The sequence below is a fragment of the Mirounga angustirostris genome, unplaced genomic scaffold (genome assembly GCF_029215605.1).
Source record: "Mirounga angustirostris isolate CCGP_5_RB_7025 unplaced genomic scaffold, mMirAng1.0.hap1 SCAF_14, whole genome shotgun sequence".
Classification (NCBI taxonomy): Eukaryota; Metazoa; Chordata; class Mammalia; order Carnivora; family Phocidae; genus Mirounga; species Mirounga angustirostris.
The window spans coordinates 1,889,486-1,906,851 of record NW_026991722.1 but is presented as its reverse complement, the minus strand read 5'-3'; positions in this window follow the sequence as shown (position 1 = coordinate 1,906,851).

Below are 17,366 nucleotides of genomic sequence, written 5' to 3'. Positions count from 1 at the left end.
ATTACAACCAGCATTCTTCAGCCTAAACCCTCTTTAGCTGCTAAGCAGTCTGTAATATTGCATTGTAAGCCTGGTCTATTGCTGTTTGCTTCCTAGACATATTTAAGCTTTCTTGTCAGTTATAGATCATCTTATCCCAATCATGTAAATCCGTAAAAAGCAAAGATCACTAATGTCTTTTGATAGTGACCTTATTCTCAGTACAATGTTAAAACTGACTCTGTGTGACTCTCAGATCAAGAATCCTCGTGAATGCAGCAGAATGTTTTTATACCACAGCTTGCTGTTCAGTGGAGTATTTTGTAGATAAATCGTATTCACCCTGAAGAAAATTCCAAACAAAAGTTAGAGGGGAGGGGGTGGGGGGATGGGTGAGCCCAGTGATGGGTATTAAGGAGGGCACGTTCTGCATGGAGCACTGGCTGTTATACGAAAACAATGGATCATGGATCACCACATCAAGAACTAATGATGTATTGTATGGTGACTAACGTAACATAATAAAATTTAAAAAAAAAAAACAAAAGTAAGCTGGTTAATGGATATGGGCTTGCCTTCAGGGGCGATGGAGTGTTCTGGACCCAGACCATGGTGATGCCTGCACAACACCACGGATGGAATAAGGCCACTGATTTGGACTCTTGGGTGGTTCAGAAGGTGGGTCTTCTTTTATGTGGATTTTGTCACAGGTAGGCCCCGACACCACCTCCTTTCCCCAGGACCGCGACCCTCCCCACCATCAGCATGTTACTGACTGGTGATAGACCTTGGTAGATCCCTGGTGATGAAGCCCCCCTTCCCGGAGGGTGGGGCGGCTAACTGACGCGTCGACCTTTCTTCACAGCCTCTGTTCCTCCCCAGCACTGCCCCTTCCACGTAGCTGCGGGGCACAGATATTTTCAGCTTCGGCTCAGGAGGAATTCCAGTATTCTTCATAAATGTGCCAGGCCAGGGCTGGGTCTAAATAATTTTTCTTAAAAGAGGGGAGTAATAAATAATATCATTATGATTGCACGATAAGATTATTCTTTTTATTCTCATAGAAAACTGTGCAACTTGGAAGAAACAATTATCTTTAAAATCTCACGAACATGTTACACTTGGGAAATTTTCCTGTTTTATTAAGACGGTGGGGAAGCTGAGTGAGGGAATGGCAGGGTCCGACCCGTCTCTACCAGCTCTTTAGTGATGCTTGGCACGGTTGCTTCTACCCGATCCCAGATACATTTTGCACGTAAATGGGAGTTTCTAGAGCAAGATCAGGCTTTGCATTACTGACCAAACACATATTTACATGAGCAAGCCTTCTCGACTGTACGTAATTAGTCCTGGGACAGGAGGCGAGTGGGATCCTCAGAGCGAGGACTTAAAGTATTACTTTCTCATATTTATGATTAATGCTTTGCTTATCAGCCCGAGGCCCCAAACAGGACCATATAAAGCATGTTGGGTTAAATCACTCTTTGTTTCAAAGTACAGACATTACACCTCCATGAAGCCCAGAGGAAAAGCTTGACTTTGCATCTCCACTTTCATCAGAGAGAAGCCAATTTGGAGCCAGAAACGTTGCTTTTTATTATTTATACTTTAAATGTCTTCCTCAGGGTTTGACACTCTTAGAATACGTGCTTCCCATTAGCTGAAGGCAAATTACCATGCAGATGTTCACCTCAGTATCATTTTCTATAGTAGCTTACAGGTGCATTTTTCTTTACAGCCCCGCTTATCCATTTATTAGTTAATAAAAGGCTCCCATAGGTCATACACAAATAATAAGTGTCATAAGGTAATCAATGTGCACACTGTACATCCTCCATTGCTACGAGTTTTATTGGATAAATGGAATTCATATTTGGCATCAATAAACGGCAAATGTCCCCCGAGGGGCAAAATCACCAGATTAAGAACAAACTGAATTAGACTGTTTCAAGAGGTTCCCAAACTTTCTCAGTTCATGGTGCCCTCAGTGTCTCCGCATTTTTCTTCAAAATGCCCCTCGGCCAGAAGAAACCGTGACCAGTTCAGTGTATTACGTAGATCCAAAGAACCTCATGAGTATTTGCCTCCTAATACCTTTGTAGCTGTTTGAAAATAAAGCAAACATGAGAAAAGGAGAAAATCAAAACGTGATTTCATTGTTGCATAACGTCAAATACTAACAGATGGGGCTGTTGCACCTGTCGCGCACTGCACGACATCTTGAGCCTCCACCTCGGTTCAGACATCGCCACCCTCCTCTCCTAATGACAGTGATTTTCAGGAGGCACTCTTTCCTCAGCTCAGTGGCCACCAAAACCCTGCTCCCTCAAAATACGGCATCGCTGGTAAGAACGAAGTGCTGAGTCACCTCTAGCTTAGTGTCTGCATGGAGTGTGACGTATGCTAAGTATTTTTGTGTTTCCTTCAGAAACTAAGCGTACCCCTGGTGCCTCGGCACCTGCTGTGGGACCTGCGGGGCTGAAGCATCTCCAAGGAACCATGTAGTCCCTAGGAGCCATCACGTCCGTGCGTCCCAGCGTTCTGCCATTGCTGGGTATCCGCTGGGTGTAGGTACGGCAGGGGCACGATGGACCCCGCCTGCAGAGGACTCACATCAGCCTCTTGGGGTGTGCATGCCTGCTCCTGTGCTGGAACACATCACAGTCCCGTCCGTGTTTGGCTTAGAGCCCCCAGGCTGGCTTCTTTCCAGAGCCTGCCTTTCCCCCACCCTCCCAGACTACCATCTTAATATGCCATGGGCTACGGGAAGATCAGGTAAACTGAGGAATAAACAGAGATCAATAAATCAAGATTGTGTTAGGAAAAAAAAAAGTAATAGATCAGGCTGTCCATAAAGGAAAGGGCCACAGCACAGGTAGCTTTGCTCACCTTCCGATACACGCTCAGCACCTTGCAGCAGCGAAACAAAACCTAAATACCTTTCTGTCAAACGAATTCACTGATACCAGGTCACGGATGCTTCACGCAAGTCCTCACGACGAGGTAAACAAGTCCTGGAGCTTGAGGAGCCTGTCCGCTCCCCTGCGGTCACGCGGCAAGGGGCTGGCAACCTCGGGTGGGTCTGATTTCAGCATTTATTCTCCTAAGGACCCCGAACCATGACACCACCTGGGCAGTGGGCACAGCCTGACCCCTGGCACTTTACAGAAGAAAATCATATGTCTCTAAAATATTTAACTTCTACTATAACGAAAGAAGTCCAAATTTAGCCAAAAGGTTGACTTTTCAAAGGGTTTACATGCCCAGTGCAGTTATTTTACAGGAAATACATAGTCAGAGGTGAGCAGGAACCTGCCGTATGAGTTTATGAGTTTATACAAGATTTTCAGTGGACTGGTTGGTAATAGATACCTATCAGGGCCTTAAAAATGGGAATACTCTGTCAGCCAGCATTTCCACTTGCAATATAGTGCTTTCCACCTCAGCATCACCCATAATCAGAGATTGTTTGAAAAATGGAGCGATCTAAGTGGGATAGGAGAGGTAAAGACACTGCAGTTTCTGTTTGAATACACTAAACACGCACACAGGATTCGTGATCTGATGTTAAGTGGAGAATTAAAGTTAGGAAAAATGTGACCTTCGATTTGTGAGAAAAAGATTGTCTCGTTCTGAAATAAGAAGTTTATATCAAAATGTTGTTAATTATTTTCTTTCTAGGTCCGCTCTGGGGTGGCGGGGTGGTCGGTGAGGGTCTGAGTGGCAGATGAGACAGGCAGTCCACACCGCGTCTCGTGATTTCTGGGTGAAGAAGGGATGGCGGGCTGGCTGGAGGGAGGTGAGTCGTCTAAAGAAAGCGTGTGGTTGTTACTGCTGTCAGGAGCGAGGCCTCACGTGGCACCATATGCCATTAAGAGCAGCGCGAGGGATCCCTGGGAAATGCAACGTCTCACTGGGACCTGGATAATTACCCCTGGGCCAGGCTCCTGAGTCCCATAACAGGAAGGGCAGACTGTCGATGCCCGAGCAGTCTCTGGGCCATCAAGGATGGCTCCCGCAGTCTAAAAGCCCATTAGCAGAGTTAAAGGATCCGTAATCTATAACTTCAGCCATTGACCACAGGGGTAGAAGGGTCGGTTTGGAGAAAGTTAGAAACCACTAGGACGGTGCACACTGTTGTTCTAGCGAAGGTGAGGATGGGCTGCGCCACAAATACACAGCTGAGCAGTCAGACCCCAGACACAGGTCGGAACTTAGTTCCATAGTGAAAATGAAACTATATGGAAGCCCACAAAATGAAGTGTTCACTATTTCTGCATGAAAAAGAAATTGAGAGAAAGTTAAAGTTGCATCAGGGCCAAGTTTCTTGAAGTCTGTTTGCGATGATCTAATCTGGTTAGGGGGTAGAAAGGTGCGTACTACCAGGATTGTTCTGTGAATTGTTATTGAAATACTCTCATCTTTAATATAAAAATATCAGACCTCAAATTTCAAAAATAAACATCTATGACTTGTAACACAGGAGGGCAAAAATGTCAATGACACACTTCCAGAAGATGACTTGATTCATTAAAATTATGTCTTTAAGAAGATAACGTAGCTGAATCTCTGTTCTCCATTTTTCATAGGGGATTTTGAGAGTCAAAAATCAGGGAGGAAGATATAAATAATCTCATCCTTCTTAAACCCTTCTGCTCACAGCAGAGGGGGAGCGGGGGGAGAGAGGGGCGGACCCACCATCTTGTGCTGTAGGAACCTTAGGGTAGCAAGTTGAATAAAAATCAACCCTGTTTTGAGAGACAGGGGCTTGGACTGGGGGCCAGGCTTCCCTAGAGGGTCTGAGCGCCGTCCAGGGATGGTTGGGCTGAGGTGGCTGCCGCGATCCATCCTGCTGCGTGAGGTGATACGTGAGAGCCAAGCTCACTCGTGCATCCAGGCGTCTGGGGTCCCTGTACCAGAGGCCCCAGAGAAACCCCAAGCCTCCCCAAGAGGAGGAAGAGGAGAAAGGTAAGAAGGTAGGAGAGCTAAAGGCATCCTTCACCTCCAGTCTACACACCCAACATTCCTCCTCCCTTCCCCCTGTCTGCCGCGAACGGTGCATCATGCGGCTGCCTGCGCGTGTCGGGGAGATGGGCTGGGCTGTGAATAAAGTCATGGCGAGTTCAGAAACTATCCTTCAGTGAAATACTTCTCAGATTCTCACACTGTACCAACGTATCTTTAAACATGAGCGTGGTCTAACTGATGATTCACTGAACTCAACATCTGAAACCAATGATCCACTCTATGTTAACTAATTGAATTTAAATAAAATAAGATAAAAAATGAATGTGGTCTAGTAAAAATCGGCTTGTGTGCTCAGCGTACGACAGATTGTCCACACACCGTTGCCTTAGTGTTTTTCTACTTTGTGTGTGTATATGGTCTAATCCAGTCCCTTTCCTCTCCATGTCTGGCCTGCTGGTTACATGTTCCACATCGTCACTTAGTTGCCCAGAAATAGTTCTACCAGTCATTACCATGCTACTGTGTATCCCACGAGTGGTGGGATTTGTAGACTTTTTTGACAGCATCCTGTGTGCATGGTGCTGATGGGGAAGGCTGTGGGTCGCAGGGGTGCGGCTGTGCCTCTGGGGCTGAGCCCCTCTGTGGGGCGTCAGGCTGAGGGCTGGCTGTGTAGCACCCGAGGGAGGGCAGGCTCCAGGCGGCAGAAAAGCAGGAATGCTAGTGCTGCCCTGTTGAATCGTGGCCCCCCGAATCCACCAGCCGGAGCCCTAACCCCCAGGACCTCAAAATGTGGCTGTGTTTGAAGACAGGGTCTTTACAAAGGTGACTGAGTAGAAGGAGGTCAGTGGGGTAGGCTCTAATCCAATCCCGACTGGCATCTGGAGGAGAAGCGATTAGGACGCAGGATCCGCGTGCTCCTGGGGACAGGCCCTTCCAGGAGGCCGTGGGAAGGCAGCGCGGGCCCTCCTGGGAGAGACCAGCCCGCCCGCACGGGGGCTCGGACCCCAGCCTGTGGACTGTGAGCAACAGAGGCCTGCTGCCCGGCCGCCCAGCAGGGGAGCTCGGTTTCGGGCCTTCGGGATCGCCCAGGCATGGCCACTTCCCAGGCAAGTGCGCCTCCGCCCCGCCGGCCCCTTCGGAGCTCCAGGGGCGTCCACACGCACCGCTCCGCGGCCGGACTTGGAGGCACAGCCTCTCCCCCACAGCCCTGCTCCCACGGCAGGCTGGACGTTGGACGGTGTCTCCTGTGTGGACACCTCGGGGGACCCGCATGCCCATCCTGTGCCCCCGTCCCCGGCACAGCCTTCCCAGGGGGGATGGCTCTCTGCTCCTGGGGCGCCCGAGCCTCTGCTCTCAGAAGGACATGGCTGGTCTGGGGTGCTGAGCGGGCAGAGAAGCGTCCGGGCCCAACTGCAGCCTGGGCAGAGGTGGTGGCCGGCGGGGCCCGCGGCGTGGACACGCCTGGCCCGCGGACTCCCACAGCGGTCCTGGGCGGCAGTCTCCCTGTTGGCTTACTGTCTTTTAACAGCCTGTTTCCACTTACACCGCAGGCCCCGGTTTCTGTTGTTGGCACCTACAGATCCCGGGTGAAGCCGGCCAGGGCTACGGCTGCCCGTTTTATTCTACTGCAGAGGCTGCATCATGCAACCGGTTTCTGAAACTCAGGGCGTCCAGGGAGGTCTTGCTGGTGACACAGCTTTGTCTTCACTCACGTATTGGTAGGATTCGCAGGCCGCCTTTGTGAGCATCTGTCCCAGCGTTAGTGATTCCAGCGTCTCATTATCGATGCAGACACCACAACCCTGCCGTTTCCAAGTGCTCACTAATGACCCTTCCGAGGACTCTCCCAGAGGCCCCGTGGGAAGAGCGGGCGCGACACCATCCCTCCGCCTGCCGGGTGGTGTGTGCACGGCTCGCCACCCTTCTGCAGGTGTGGACACTGGGCTGAGCTTGGGGCCTTAGAGGGCCTCGTCCACCCACGGAGCCGGCGCCCTTCCCGTCTCCATCCTAGTAGGGCGCAGACACTGCCGCGCAGGGGGTGAGGTTTGCAAGCACTTTGCTTCAAAAACATCTCTGAATCAAGATCCCTGCGGTCCATCGGAGCTTTCCTGAGATTGTGTCCCTCTAAATTTTCAGGGAGAAGTCATTCTTCCAGATTTGAAAAACTGAACCCTTGCTTATTTTTTTCTGAGGACAGCAACTTGGCAAGATTCGGGCACGCTTAACCAAACCACATACAATATTTTGCACAAAGAAAGAGTAATTAGGGCAGCATGTACTCTCACATGAAATACTAGATTACCCGGGAAGCCAGAGGGGTCCTATGTCTATCAGCATTGATTTGATGTGTCAAGGAGAAACAATGTCGTGTAGAAAATGCAATGAGGCAGAGCACATAGTTATGTATTTAAAGCATGCTTAGTTATTTGCCGTTGGAAATTTCTGTTTGGGATGCCAAGGACATTATCGGGTGGCAGTTGACTAAGTCGCAATGTGACCCCCACCTCCCTTCCTGTCCTTGGCTGAGTCTGCACCACCGTTCCATTTATGAAAACAAAAGTGACTTTAATGTGAGGGGGTAAAAGATAAAAGAGATCCTGCCAAATAATAGAAACAAAAAAAAACAAAAGCAAGCTCGTTTGGTGCCTGATGAGTTGGGTTACATCCCAGCTAGCAGAGTCAGAAATCCTGAATTCGGTCCTGGAGCCCAGAATTTATATTTGGAAATGTCCTCTTCAATCGGCACGTTGGGGTTAGACACAAAGGGAAAAGCAGGACTAATGAATCATTCTCTGTGTTTTTCCATACATGCTTTATGTTAAAACAGACACAATGAACTTTGAGCTTTTATATCAAATAATTGGAAGCATGTGTTTATGATAGATTCTAGAACACAGGACTAGAAGAGATGGGCACCATTACTCAGCCCAGCGAAGGAGAAATCCCACATGCGGAAGGAACTCGCTCGTCAGACCATCCTTGGAAATCCAAGGAAGCGAATCCTCACTTTTACATCTTTGGGACCATCTTTCATTCCTTTGTATACATTTAAACACTTGCAGAAGATACACCAAATGCGGGATTATAACTGATTTGATGAACAAGCTTTCATAGCAAGCCCTGTTCACCATAAACTGACACCAGAAGCTCACTAAAAGCCGACAACATGTTTAGAAGAAGACAGTCGCCAAGTTTCACTAGAGGGAAAAGAGACATCCGCACCGTAAACACGGTGTGCATTTCAAATAAGGAAGCGACGTTCCTGACACGGGGTGGCGGCACATCAGCCCCGGGGTGAGGTGAGGTGCAGTTGGGTTTAGGGCGCAGCCGGCCCCCGGCTAGAGAGATGAGGGAGTTCGAGGAGGTGGTGCTGCGGCCCTGGGGACAGAGACGGGGCCACACCCACGTGAGGTCAGGGCATGTGCTCTCTCCTTTATCACCCCTTCCATCTCTGTCCAAACTTTGGCCACACTTTCTTCTCTCCAGCATGCGATTTTTAAATGTATTTTTAAAAGAATTGGGATTCTAGTCCGCTTGCCCATGTTGAGGATGTGGTTTCGGCTTTGCCTTTCTTTCTGCCTTTGTTCTATGTCTCACCAGCTGAGTCCTGGGCTTCCCTTCTCCTGCCCAGGCTGGGCTGGACCGCGGCGTCTGCGGGGTGACACCTGAGCTTTGTCCGTGCGGACGGCCCGTGACCAGGAGGCGGCCCTTCTTTGGTTTCTTGTCTTCGGCTGATATGTCACCGAGAACAGCAGTGAGTCTGCAGTTCTCTTCTGTGTTGTTTGTTTCCAGCTCTTTGCCGACGTGGCTCTGCCTCAGCCGGAGCTGAAACCCCGCGCGGTATTTGCTGGCGCCTCGCAGACCAACAGGACCCTGGCTCCACCCGCGCTCGGATTTCCATTTCTTTCCCGTTTCTGCTCCATGAGCAGACGTGTCTCTGCTCTGAGTCTTTTTATGTCTCATCTCGTTTACCCTCATTTTGTTTAGGGGCACAGAATACATCGGAGCCAGAATTTACTGTTCTGACTTGACTATGCTTTAGAAACAAAAATATTAATCTAATTCTATAATACAAACATTCAATTTTAGCACTGGGTTGTTATGTCACTCTGTCTCAAAGCTGGAATGGAGACAAACATCCCAACTGTCCTTTCCAAGTGTTACCGAGAGAAGGCACACTTCAGAATTTCTAGTTTTCTTCCTTCGAGAACAATTTATTAGAGAAAAACAATGTTCCGCTCACTAATTGAAACTGTGATCCAGTGTCAAAGTCTCCACCTTGGAAATCACACCTGTTTGTGTCCACGACTCCATGAGGGCAGGACGCACGCAGCATGGGGGAGGTCCCCCCCAGGGCACGTGGTGGTTCTGATCCCCGAGGTGGCCGCCGATGGCCCGTTGTACTGCATGCGTGCACACGTCTTCCTTCTGGTCAGATGATGCTGGTTGACATTGGAGACAATAGACGTGATGCATGTTTTTAAGTCAGAGAGAAACCAGGACTGGTACACTCTCTTGGAAAGCATTGCTTGAATAGAGACTATTTGGGGACAAAGAATAGCACAGTTGGTTTAGTAGCTGCTCCACAAAGCTTTTGACTTTTTGAAGTGTCAATCTCCCGTGCTTGAGAGGCTGAAGAAGCTAACCACATACATTTAATGTAATAATTCGGTGTTTCCAAATGCCGATGGAGACAGGCAGGTGTGCTGATGGGCGTATCTGTTTCTGCTGGTGATCTGGTGCTGCCGTGGAGAGTCTCCGTAATGCAGTTCCTCTCGCTCGCACTGGACTTGCGTTGGTAACAGACAGGCTTGCCACAGTTTGATCTCTTGTGGCCCAATCATTGGAGGGAGTGTCCACTTCATAGAGGCGAAACATAGCAAACATAAAAAGCACTTATAAATAGTAAATGAATCCCTAATCCATGTTTGGTTTCAAGGAAAAGGTAATTTCTAAATAGCACAGCATGAAAACAAAGCAAAAGCAAAGAAAAAAAAACCCAAAAAACGCTGAAATAGTTTTAGAATGCTGCTTAGTTGAAATGTAAATAAACATGATTATTATAATTCATGAAAAAGGTTTGAGAGCAATTTTCAAGAGGGGTGGCATGGACGGCACAGTGTGATAGGCTTGGTTCAGGTTGGACAGCTTTCGGGGACCAGGGTCAGTGCGTCCATGAGGAAGAGCTCTCTGGGTCTCTGGGTGCCCACAGCTGTGTTCAGGGGCTGCCCTGGGACTGGGGCAGCGGACTCCACCTGCCTTCCATGCTCACAGAGGCCTCAAGTCAAGGCTGTCCTCCGAGAAATGGCAAGCAGCAAGCATATGGAGCTGGCCCAGGGCACCCCCGGGGAGCCTGGCATGACCCCAGGACCAGAGCATCATGCAGCCGGGATACGTTTGGGAGCTCATGGTTCCCGAAGCCACTCCTCTACATCTTATGCTGGTGGTACTTTCTTGTGAAAATCCTAAACCTGTCTACAGAAGTTAAACAAATAACAAAACAGATAGTGGATGGTGGGATCCAGGCATGTCACTGTGGAGTGGGGGGCTACAGAAAAGACCGATGGTAGACGGGTGGATGACAAATAGAGGCATAGAAGTAGTTCACGTGCATCTTTCCCTTGCTCTGTCTGCTGAGCGGACGTGGGAACATGGCCACCCCGGCGGGAGCAACGGCGTCCAGCGCCTCGGCCCTGGCCATAAGGTGCTCCTGCGGCATCTTGCCGTGGCTGAGCGGTGAGGAAGACAAGCGCCCCAGTGACGGGCGTGTGTTAGGGGTCACAGGAACCACTGAATGAGCTCCCAGCAGCCAAAGCCGGGACAACTTGGGCAACAACATAAATAACATGGTATTGGATTATAAACCAAAGTATAAAATTACTCTCCATGAGTTTATACTGAAATACAAAACATAATTGAATAAATAAATGGGGGAAAGGAGAAAAATTTCCAAAACAGAATTCCAAATGATTTATGTAGCTACTCCCGCTGGAGTATGACTCCCCACCCGTGAAGGGTGGCCTGTGTGTAGTAAGTTGTCCCCAAAAAGAGCAGCATGGAAAGGGGGCGGGGCACCTGACCCACACACGGCCAGCTGATGGAGGTCCGCGTCAGGGACACGGCCTGTAGATAGGATGACAATGGCGCTGTACCACCGTAGTCTTCCTCCCAAAGCCCAAACGTCCTAATCATGAGAAAAACTTCAGACAAGTTCCACTGGAGAGACATCCTATGTGGTACATGCCCCGTCCACGTGGGACTGCCGTGGTCATGGACGCCAGGTGCGGTCTGAGAAACACTCCCAGAGGAGCCAAGGGGCCATGGTGACCGCGCATGATGCAGTGTCCTGGAGGCGGTCCTGGGACAGGACAGACATTAGGGAAGTCCAAATAAGGGATGGAGTATAGTTCATAGTACTGTGTCCGTGCTGGACCCTGAGTTGTGACAAACACATCCTAGTAATGCTGGTTGTTCACACCAGGGAGACAGGGGAAGGTAACCAGGAACTCTTCGTAGTATCTTTGCAAATTTTGCAAATCTAACATTGTTCTTCAATTTAAAAAAAAAAATTTACTTAAATATGAGAAAGTAAAACCAAAAAGGAAGTCTGCCCTCAGAGATGGGTCTTCCTCTCTCCCTTTCGCTGTGAGATTCTCTCTCCCTGGTTCTATCGACACAGCGACAATTGGGGTGAGGCTGCTTCCCCCTCCTGGTCCCTGAGCCATGCAAAGGAAAGGTGCCTGTCCATGCCTTTCTCGATTCCTACCTCTCCAGCAGAAGGGGCAACACCTTCCTGATGCCCACCCTGGGCGCTGGAGTCCAGCGGCCACGAGCACAAGTCTGTTCCGACAGATCCAGGCTCTCGTGCTGGATCAGAGCAGAGCTTCACGGCAGTTCATACAAAAGCAGTAATCATTCCCTTTTCCAACAGACATGACACCAGGATATTTCACTTCTGCCTCAAAAATACTCTGTTTATAATTCTCAGGGCTGTGTTTTAATTTTATTTCACGTTGGATGAGAGCTAGTGTTCTCTTTCTTTGTAACTTTCTAAAGGGTTTAGTTACAGCAGGCTTATCCTGAAAAATGAGAGACGGGAAACATTCTTGCTTTTAACAGGAGGGAAAACGGTTAATTTCAGTCCCGATGACAGTTTTCCAGCGAACAATGGTCTCCGCGAGCTGACACGGGGCAGTGATGAGCGGGTGCGGGAGAACTGAGTCACAGCGGTGCAGGGCAATCACAGAGAACATCGACTCTCTCCCAGCCAAAATTCTATTAATACGTGTGTCAGCCCGAGAGCGGATCTCAGAGTGCACGTCGGAACAGTGCAGCAGAGAAAATGAGGACTCTCCTCGGGGACAGACTTCTCTTTTTCTCCGCGAGAGTCTTCATTATTCAGGCATTGTGATACTTCTCCTTTATTTGTGTAAAGATTAAATTGCACATGATTTCTAATGTTTCCGCTACTCCAACTGTCATAGGTCGATGACCTTCATGCAAGCCAGATAATAGATACATCGTCTACGGCTTGGGGACCACTGTCCTTACACAGCTCACTACTTCCCCATTGTTATAAGTCGAAAGCAATTAAATAAAAATACAGGTTAAGGCATCTCAAGGATCCCGAGAATCTCATATGTATCCCTACATGGCTGTATTTTAGCACTAATACGTGCCGTTATCTGGTGGAACGTGAGAACCAGGCACGCACGCAAGGACCTGCGCTGGGGGAGACACGGGACGTTGAAGAGGGTTCTGGGGAAGGAGCTCCATAATGCGGCCTCGAGAAACAAGCTCTCCGCACATGTGAACCCGCGCATCAAGAGGCTTCATGATCTCCATGTGTTGGGGATCTACTCTCTACTTTGCTCCATCTCCTACTGCCCCTGTCCACACATAAATTGAATTAATATTTGATAAGCCCATCCTAGAAAAAAAATACTGCATTATTCCATCCTTTTTTATGGTTGCTCCAGTGGTAGAGATCTACCGGTTAATACTTAAGGAGACTTGTCCTAGCTGATTGTACGTACGACCGCACACCTGCCTGGAGAATATCCGCACGGCCGCCAGTCCGGATCGCCACACCAGCCACCTTCCCGCGGCGCATGTCCCGGCAAGAACATGTGTGTGTATGCACACACACACACACACACACTCCAGCCCCCACGACCACGCACCCACACCAAGGCCCACACTACAGATCACCCAGGTCACCAGCCTCTGAGAGCGCTCCCAGTGACCCCACCCTTGGCCCCGTGTCATGTACGGTACGCAGCCCCGCTCCCACAGCCAGTACGGCCCACCGAGGGTCTAACGGGTTGTTGTGGGAATCAGCGAGCACCACTTCTGAGACAAGGTAGCAGAGCACGCCAGCGCCACCTGGCACTCTGTTGGCTGAAGCCCTGAGGGCGGCCATGGGGCTGGGAGGGCCCTCAAGCCCCGCTGCGGGGTGGAGGCAAGCCGCCGCGTGGGGGTGACCTCTCAGGCCCAGTGTGCCTTCCCGTGACTGCGCACCTCCCGGTTGCAGTGTGGAGACAGCTTCTGCTCAGGAATCAGCTGCTGAGCTGCTCCCTGATCCCTGAGACACGGAGCATGGGGGTTTCGGGACGTCCCACGGGGGCACCATGCCTACTGCGGCACAGACCTGGCCCTTCTGGGCGCGCACATCGAAGCTCACAACAGGCCAGCCCTCTAGGGCCCCCGCGCTCCTGGATGCCCACCTCCACGGGCCCGGGTCCCTCGCGTGCTCCCAGCCCCGGCGTCACTCTAATTTGGAACTCACAGACTTTAGCTTACTGCATGCCTTCCCCTAAATACCCTTCAGCTTCTTGATCTAACTGAGCCCTGGTCCTCAGCCAGCAGTGCGGCTTCCCTGCTCATTCATGGGATGGACCTCCCTGATCCTCCCTCTCCCATTGTCCTTCCTTCTCTGCAAACCTCCGCCTGGAAAACCAGGCCACTGAGCTATGCCACCTGCTGGATCACACGTCTTCCTGAAGATGGGACCCGCTTCAGTGACCTTTCTCCTGTGTCCCTGTTGTAACAATGTGTGGCGCTTGCCTCATTCACACACATGGGTCTTCCTCGCCTCGGGTTACAGCCACAGATAATTCTAAAACTTAAATGATTGTTGACACTTATTTTGCACATTAACTTTGAAATAACACGGTGTACATAAGGTCACCCCGGGGGTTTGATTTATAAAGCCGAATTTGAAATACAAGGAAGCGTCCACAATACCGCAAGCACAACAGTCTGTACTTGGGCACCGTTTGAGGAGTTCCCCCAGCCGTGCACTCACACACACACACACACACACACACACGCCCGTGTGGACACAGATCTCACTCTAACATGCCTGCATCTTCACAGAGCAGAGGACCAGTGGTAGGCATATGATGGGACATCAGGGTGTTACACCACGCGTGTACATGGCCTTGGGCGAGCCCTTCACAATTCTGCTCCCCAGTCCAGGCCTGACCTCTCTGGGCAGCAGGACCATCCTTGATTTTATTTCTCAAAGAAGTCTAGTTGGCACCAGCTCTTAGGATCATCTGCACCTATGTCCTGAGTTGCTTCTGTGTTGTTTTTTGCTGAGAAGCCCAGGAGTAAAGGAGATAACGAAGTACTGAGTGAGTGAGCGGGTGAGCAGCCTGCATGACCGAAATGCTGGAAGCCATCCGCATGAGTTCTAGATCCAAGATTAGGATCCGCACACCATTAGGGCCACTGCTTATGGAGAATGGGAAGAGGGCACAATATTTTTACAGGAAACCACCCCACCCAGGACACTAGGTGATGTCTGGGGGCCTTGGAGACATCTGGGGGAAAGTGATGCTAGAATCTAGTAGAGGGGAGTAAGAGGTGTCCCCTATAATATACGGGACAGCTCCCGCCACAAAGAATTATTTGGCTCAAAATGTCAATAGAGCTGAGACAGAGAAACCTTGATCTAGCCTAAAATTTAAGGAAGAACCTAAGAAGATTTCTTTTGAAGCTGTCTTGGGAGGGCTTCGAATGTGAGGAAGCATTTGAGCTCATCCTTGACGCGGGAATGGGTCTGGGACTACGGGGTTGGTGGGGGGCATGAGATCGAGAACAGACCAGGAGCAGAGGTGTCCAGGCAGGAAGTTGTGGGGTGTGCAAATGGGGAGGTGTCATTCCCTGGGAAAATGGGAGACGTGAAGCAGCAGAGGGATGGTAAATCTGGAAGAAGGACAGACTGAGGACAGGAGTTCAAAGCCTTATGGGTGTCCTACTGTTTAAACTCTTCTCACTGAACTCTAACTCAACAAGTTCTAGAAGATTCCAGCATCACTAATTATCAAAAATGCAAATCAAAACCGCAATGAGATATCACCTTGTACCTAACAGAATGTTCACTATCAAGAACAAATAAGCAAAAAGGGCAAATGCTGGTGAGGATGTGGAGAAATGAGACCCTTGTGCACTGTGGGGCAAATATAAGGTGGTGTGGCCACCGTGGAAAGCATATTGTGGTTCCTTAAAAAATAACAATCAGGTTACCATGTGACTCAGAAATCCCACTTCTGGGTATTTATCCAAAAGAACTGAAAGCAGGGTCTGGTGGAGGTCACCGCACACCTGCGTTCCGAGCAGCGTTATCCACAATATTCAAACAGTGGAGGCAGCAAGTGTCCATCGATGATGAACGGGTGGAGAAAGTCTGGTAAATCCATGCAGTGAAATGTTATTCAGCCTTAAAAGTAAAGAAATTCTGTTTCATGCAACCACATGGTTAACCGTGAGCACATGACGCTGAGTGAAAGAAGCCAGCCACAAAGCACAAATACCTGTGATTCCCCTTACATGACGCCCCTAGAGGGGTCACATTCACAGAGACGGAATGTGGAATGGGGGTCCCCACGGACTGGGGGGGAGGGAAGAGGGAGACTGGTGTTTAATGGGCATGCACTTTCAGATTTGTCACTTGAAAATCTTATGGAGGTCTCTTCCACAAATTGTGAATATACTGAGCACAGAAGAAGTGTAGGCTTAGAAATAATTAAGACATCAAGTTCTGTGTTGTGTTTTTACACAATAATAATTTGTAAAAAGTTCTCCATTTGACATTAATGACCAAGAACATGGAGGAGCCAGGACACATTAGGCATGAGCATAACCCTGTGGTCAAATGTCCTGGGATTTAATCATTCATTTACTCACTCAACAAATATTCATAAAGTGCTAACAGATTGAGGACACTGTGTCCCACCCTAGAGATGCCATTTCAACTAGAAGAGGCTTGTTTCTATTTGGAGAGCTCATTGTCCAGGAAGGAATAGGAGGAGCAGGAAGTTGGTCTAACCATCACCCAAGTGTGGAATCTACATGGGGGTCAGGCCTGAGTAAAAGGTCTTGTAGTGGGGAGACGGGGTCAGGCAGGAGCCTTGGGGCAGCCCTGTGTGTTGAGATTTGGAGGATTACTGGGGAGGCGGTGCATGGAAGCATGGCGGGAGAGGACCCCAGACAGAGGAGTGAACATGCAAAGTTGTAGAGCAGAGAAGACACTGTTCTCAGTGTGGGAATGAAGGGGGACCATACTGCTGAAGGAGGGGAGTGAGGAGATAAACCTGCTGGGTAAGAAGCACCTGCTCATGCAAGGTCTTCAGCTCTGTCAAAAACTTTGGTCTCTACCCTAAGGAATTGGGAAGCCACTGAAGGTTCTTGCAATGGACTGAACATTTGTGCTCCTCAAAATTCCTTTGTTGAAATTCTAACCCCCGAGGTGATGGTATTAGGAGGTGGGGCCTTTGGGAGGTCATGAGGTCATGAGGGTGGAATCCGAATCACGGGATTAGTGCCCTAGTGAAGAGACGGGGGCTCTGTTGCCTTCCTTTGGCCGCGTGGAGGTAGAAAGAGGAGTAGGACATCTGCAATTCAGGGGGGGCCTCCCCAGAACCCAACCACGCAGGCAGCCAGAATTTGGACTTCCAGCCAGAACGGTGAGAACTAATTTGCTCTTGCTTGTAAGCACCCAATGTGTGGTACTTCGCTATAGCATCCAGAGACTGCTCCAACCGTGGCCCGACCGACCACGCTCTTGAGTGACGGGCACCGCATGCCGAGGGACAGCAAGGACACCGCCGTGTCCCCGCCCAGGTCCGCTGCACGCTGCGAGGCCGGGTCAGCGTTTCACGTTTGAATGAGCTTTGGCGCTCCTTCTAGAAGGGTGGGCAATGCCGCGTTTCCCTGAGGGTGCTCTTGTACCAAGAGGCCCGTGTGAGGAGCAGCGGGGTAGGGACCCGGGCCTTGGGGCCAGAGGAGGACGCTGACGGCAGAGCCCTGGGCATCTGTGCCTCGCTCTGAGGCCTCCCCCAGGGTTTTGCTGGTGTGTCTGCCACGGGGTCCTGTCCAGTCTCTCGTGTCCGTGTCGAAGACGCAGCCAGCGG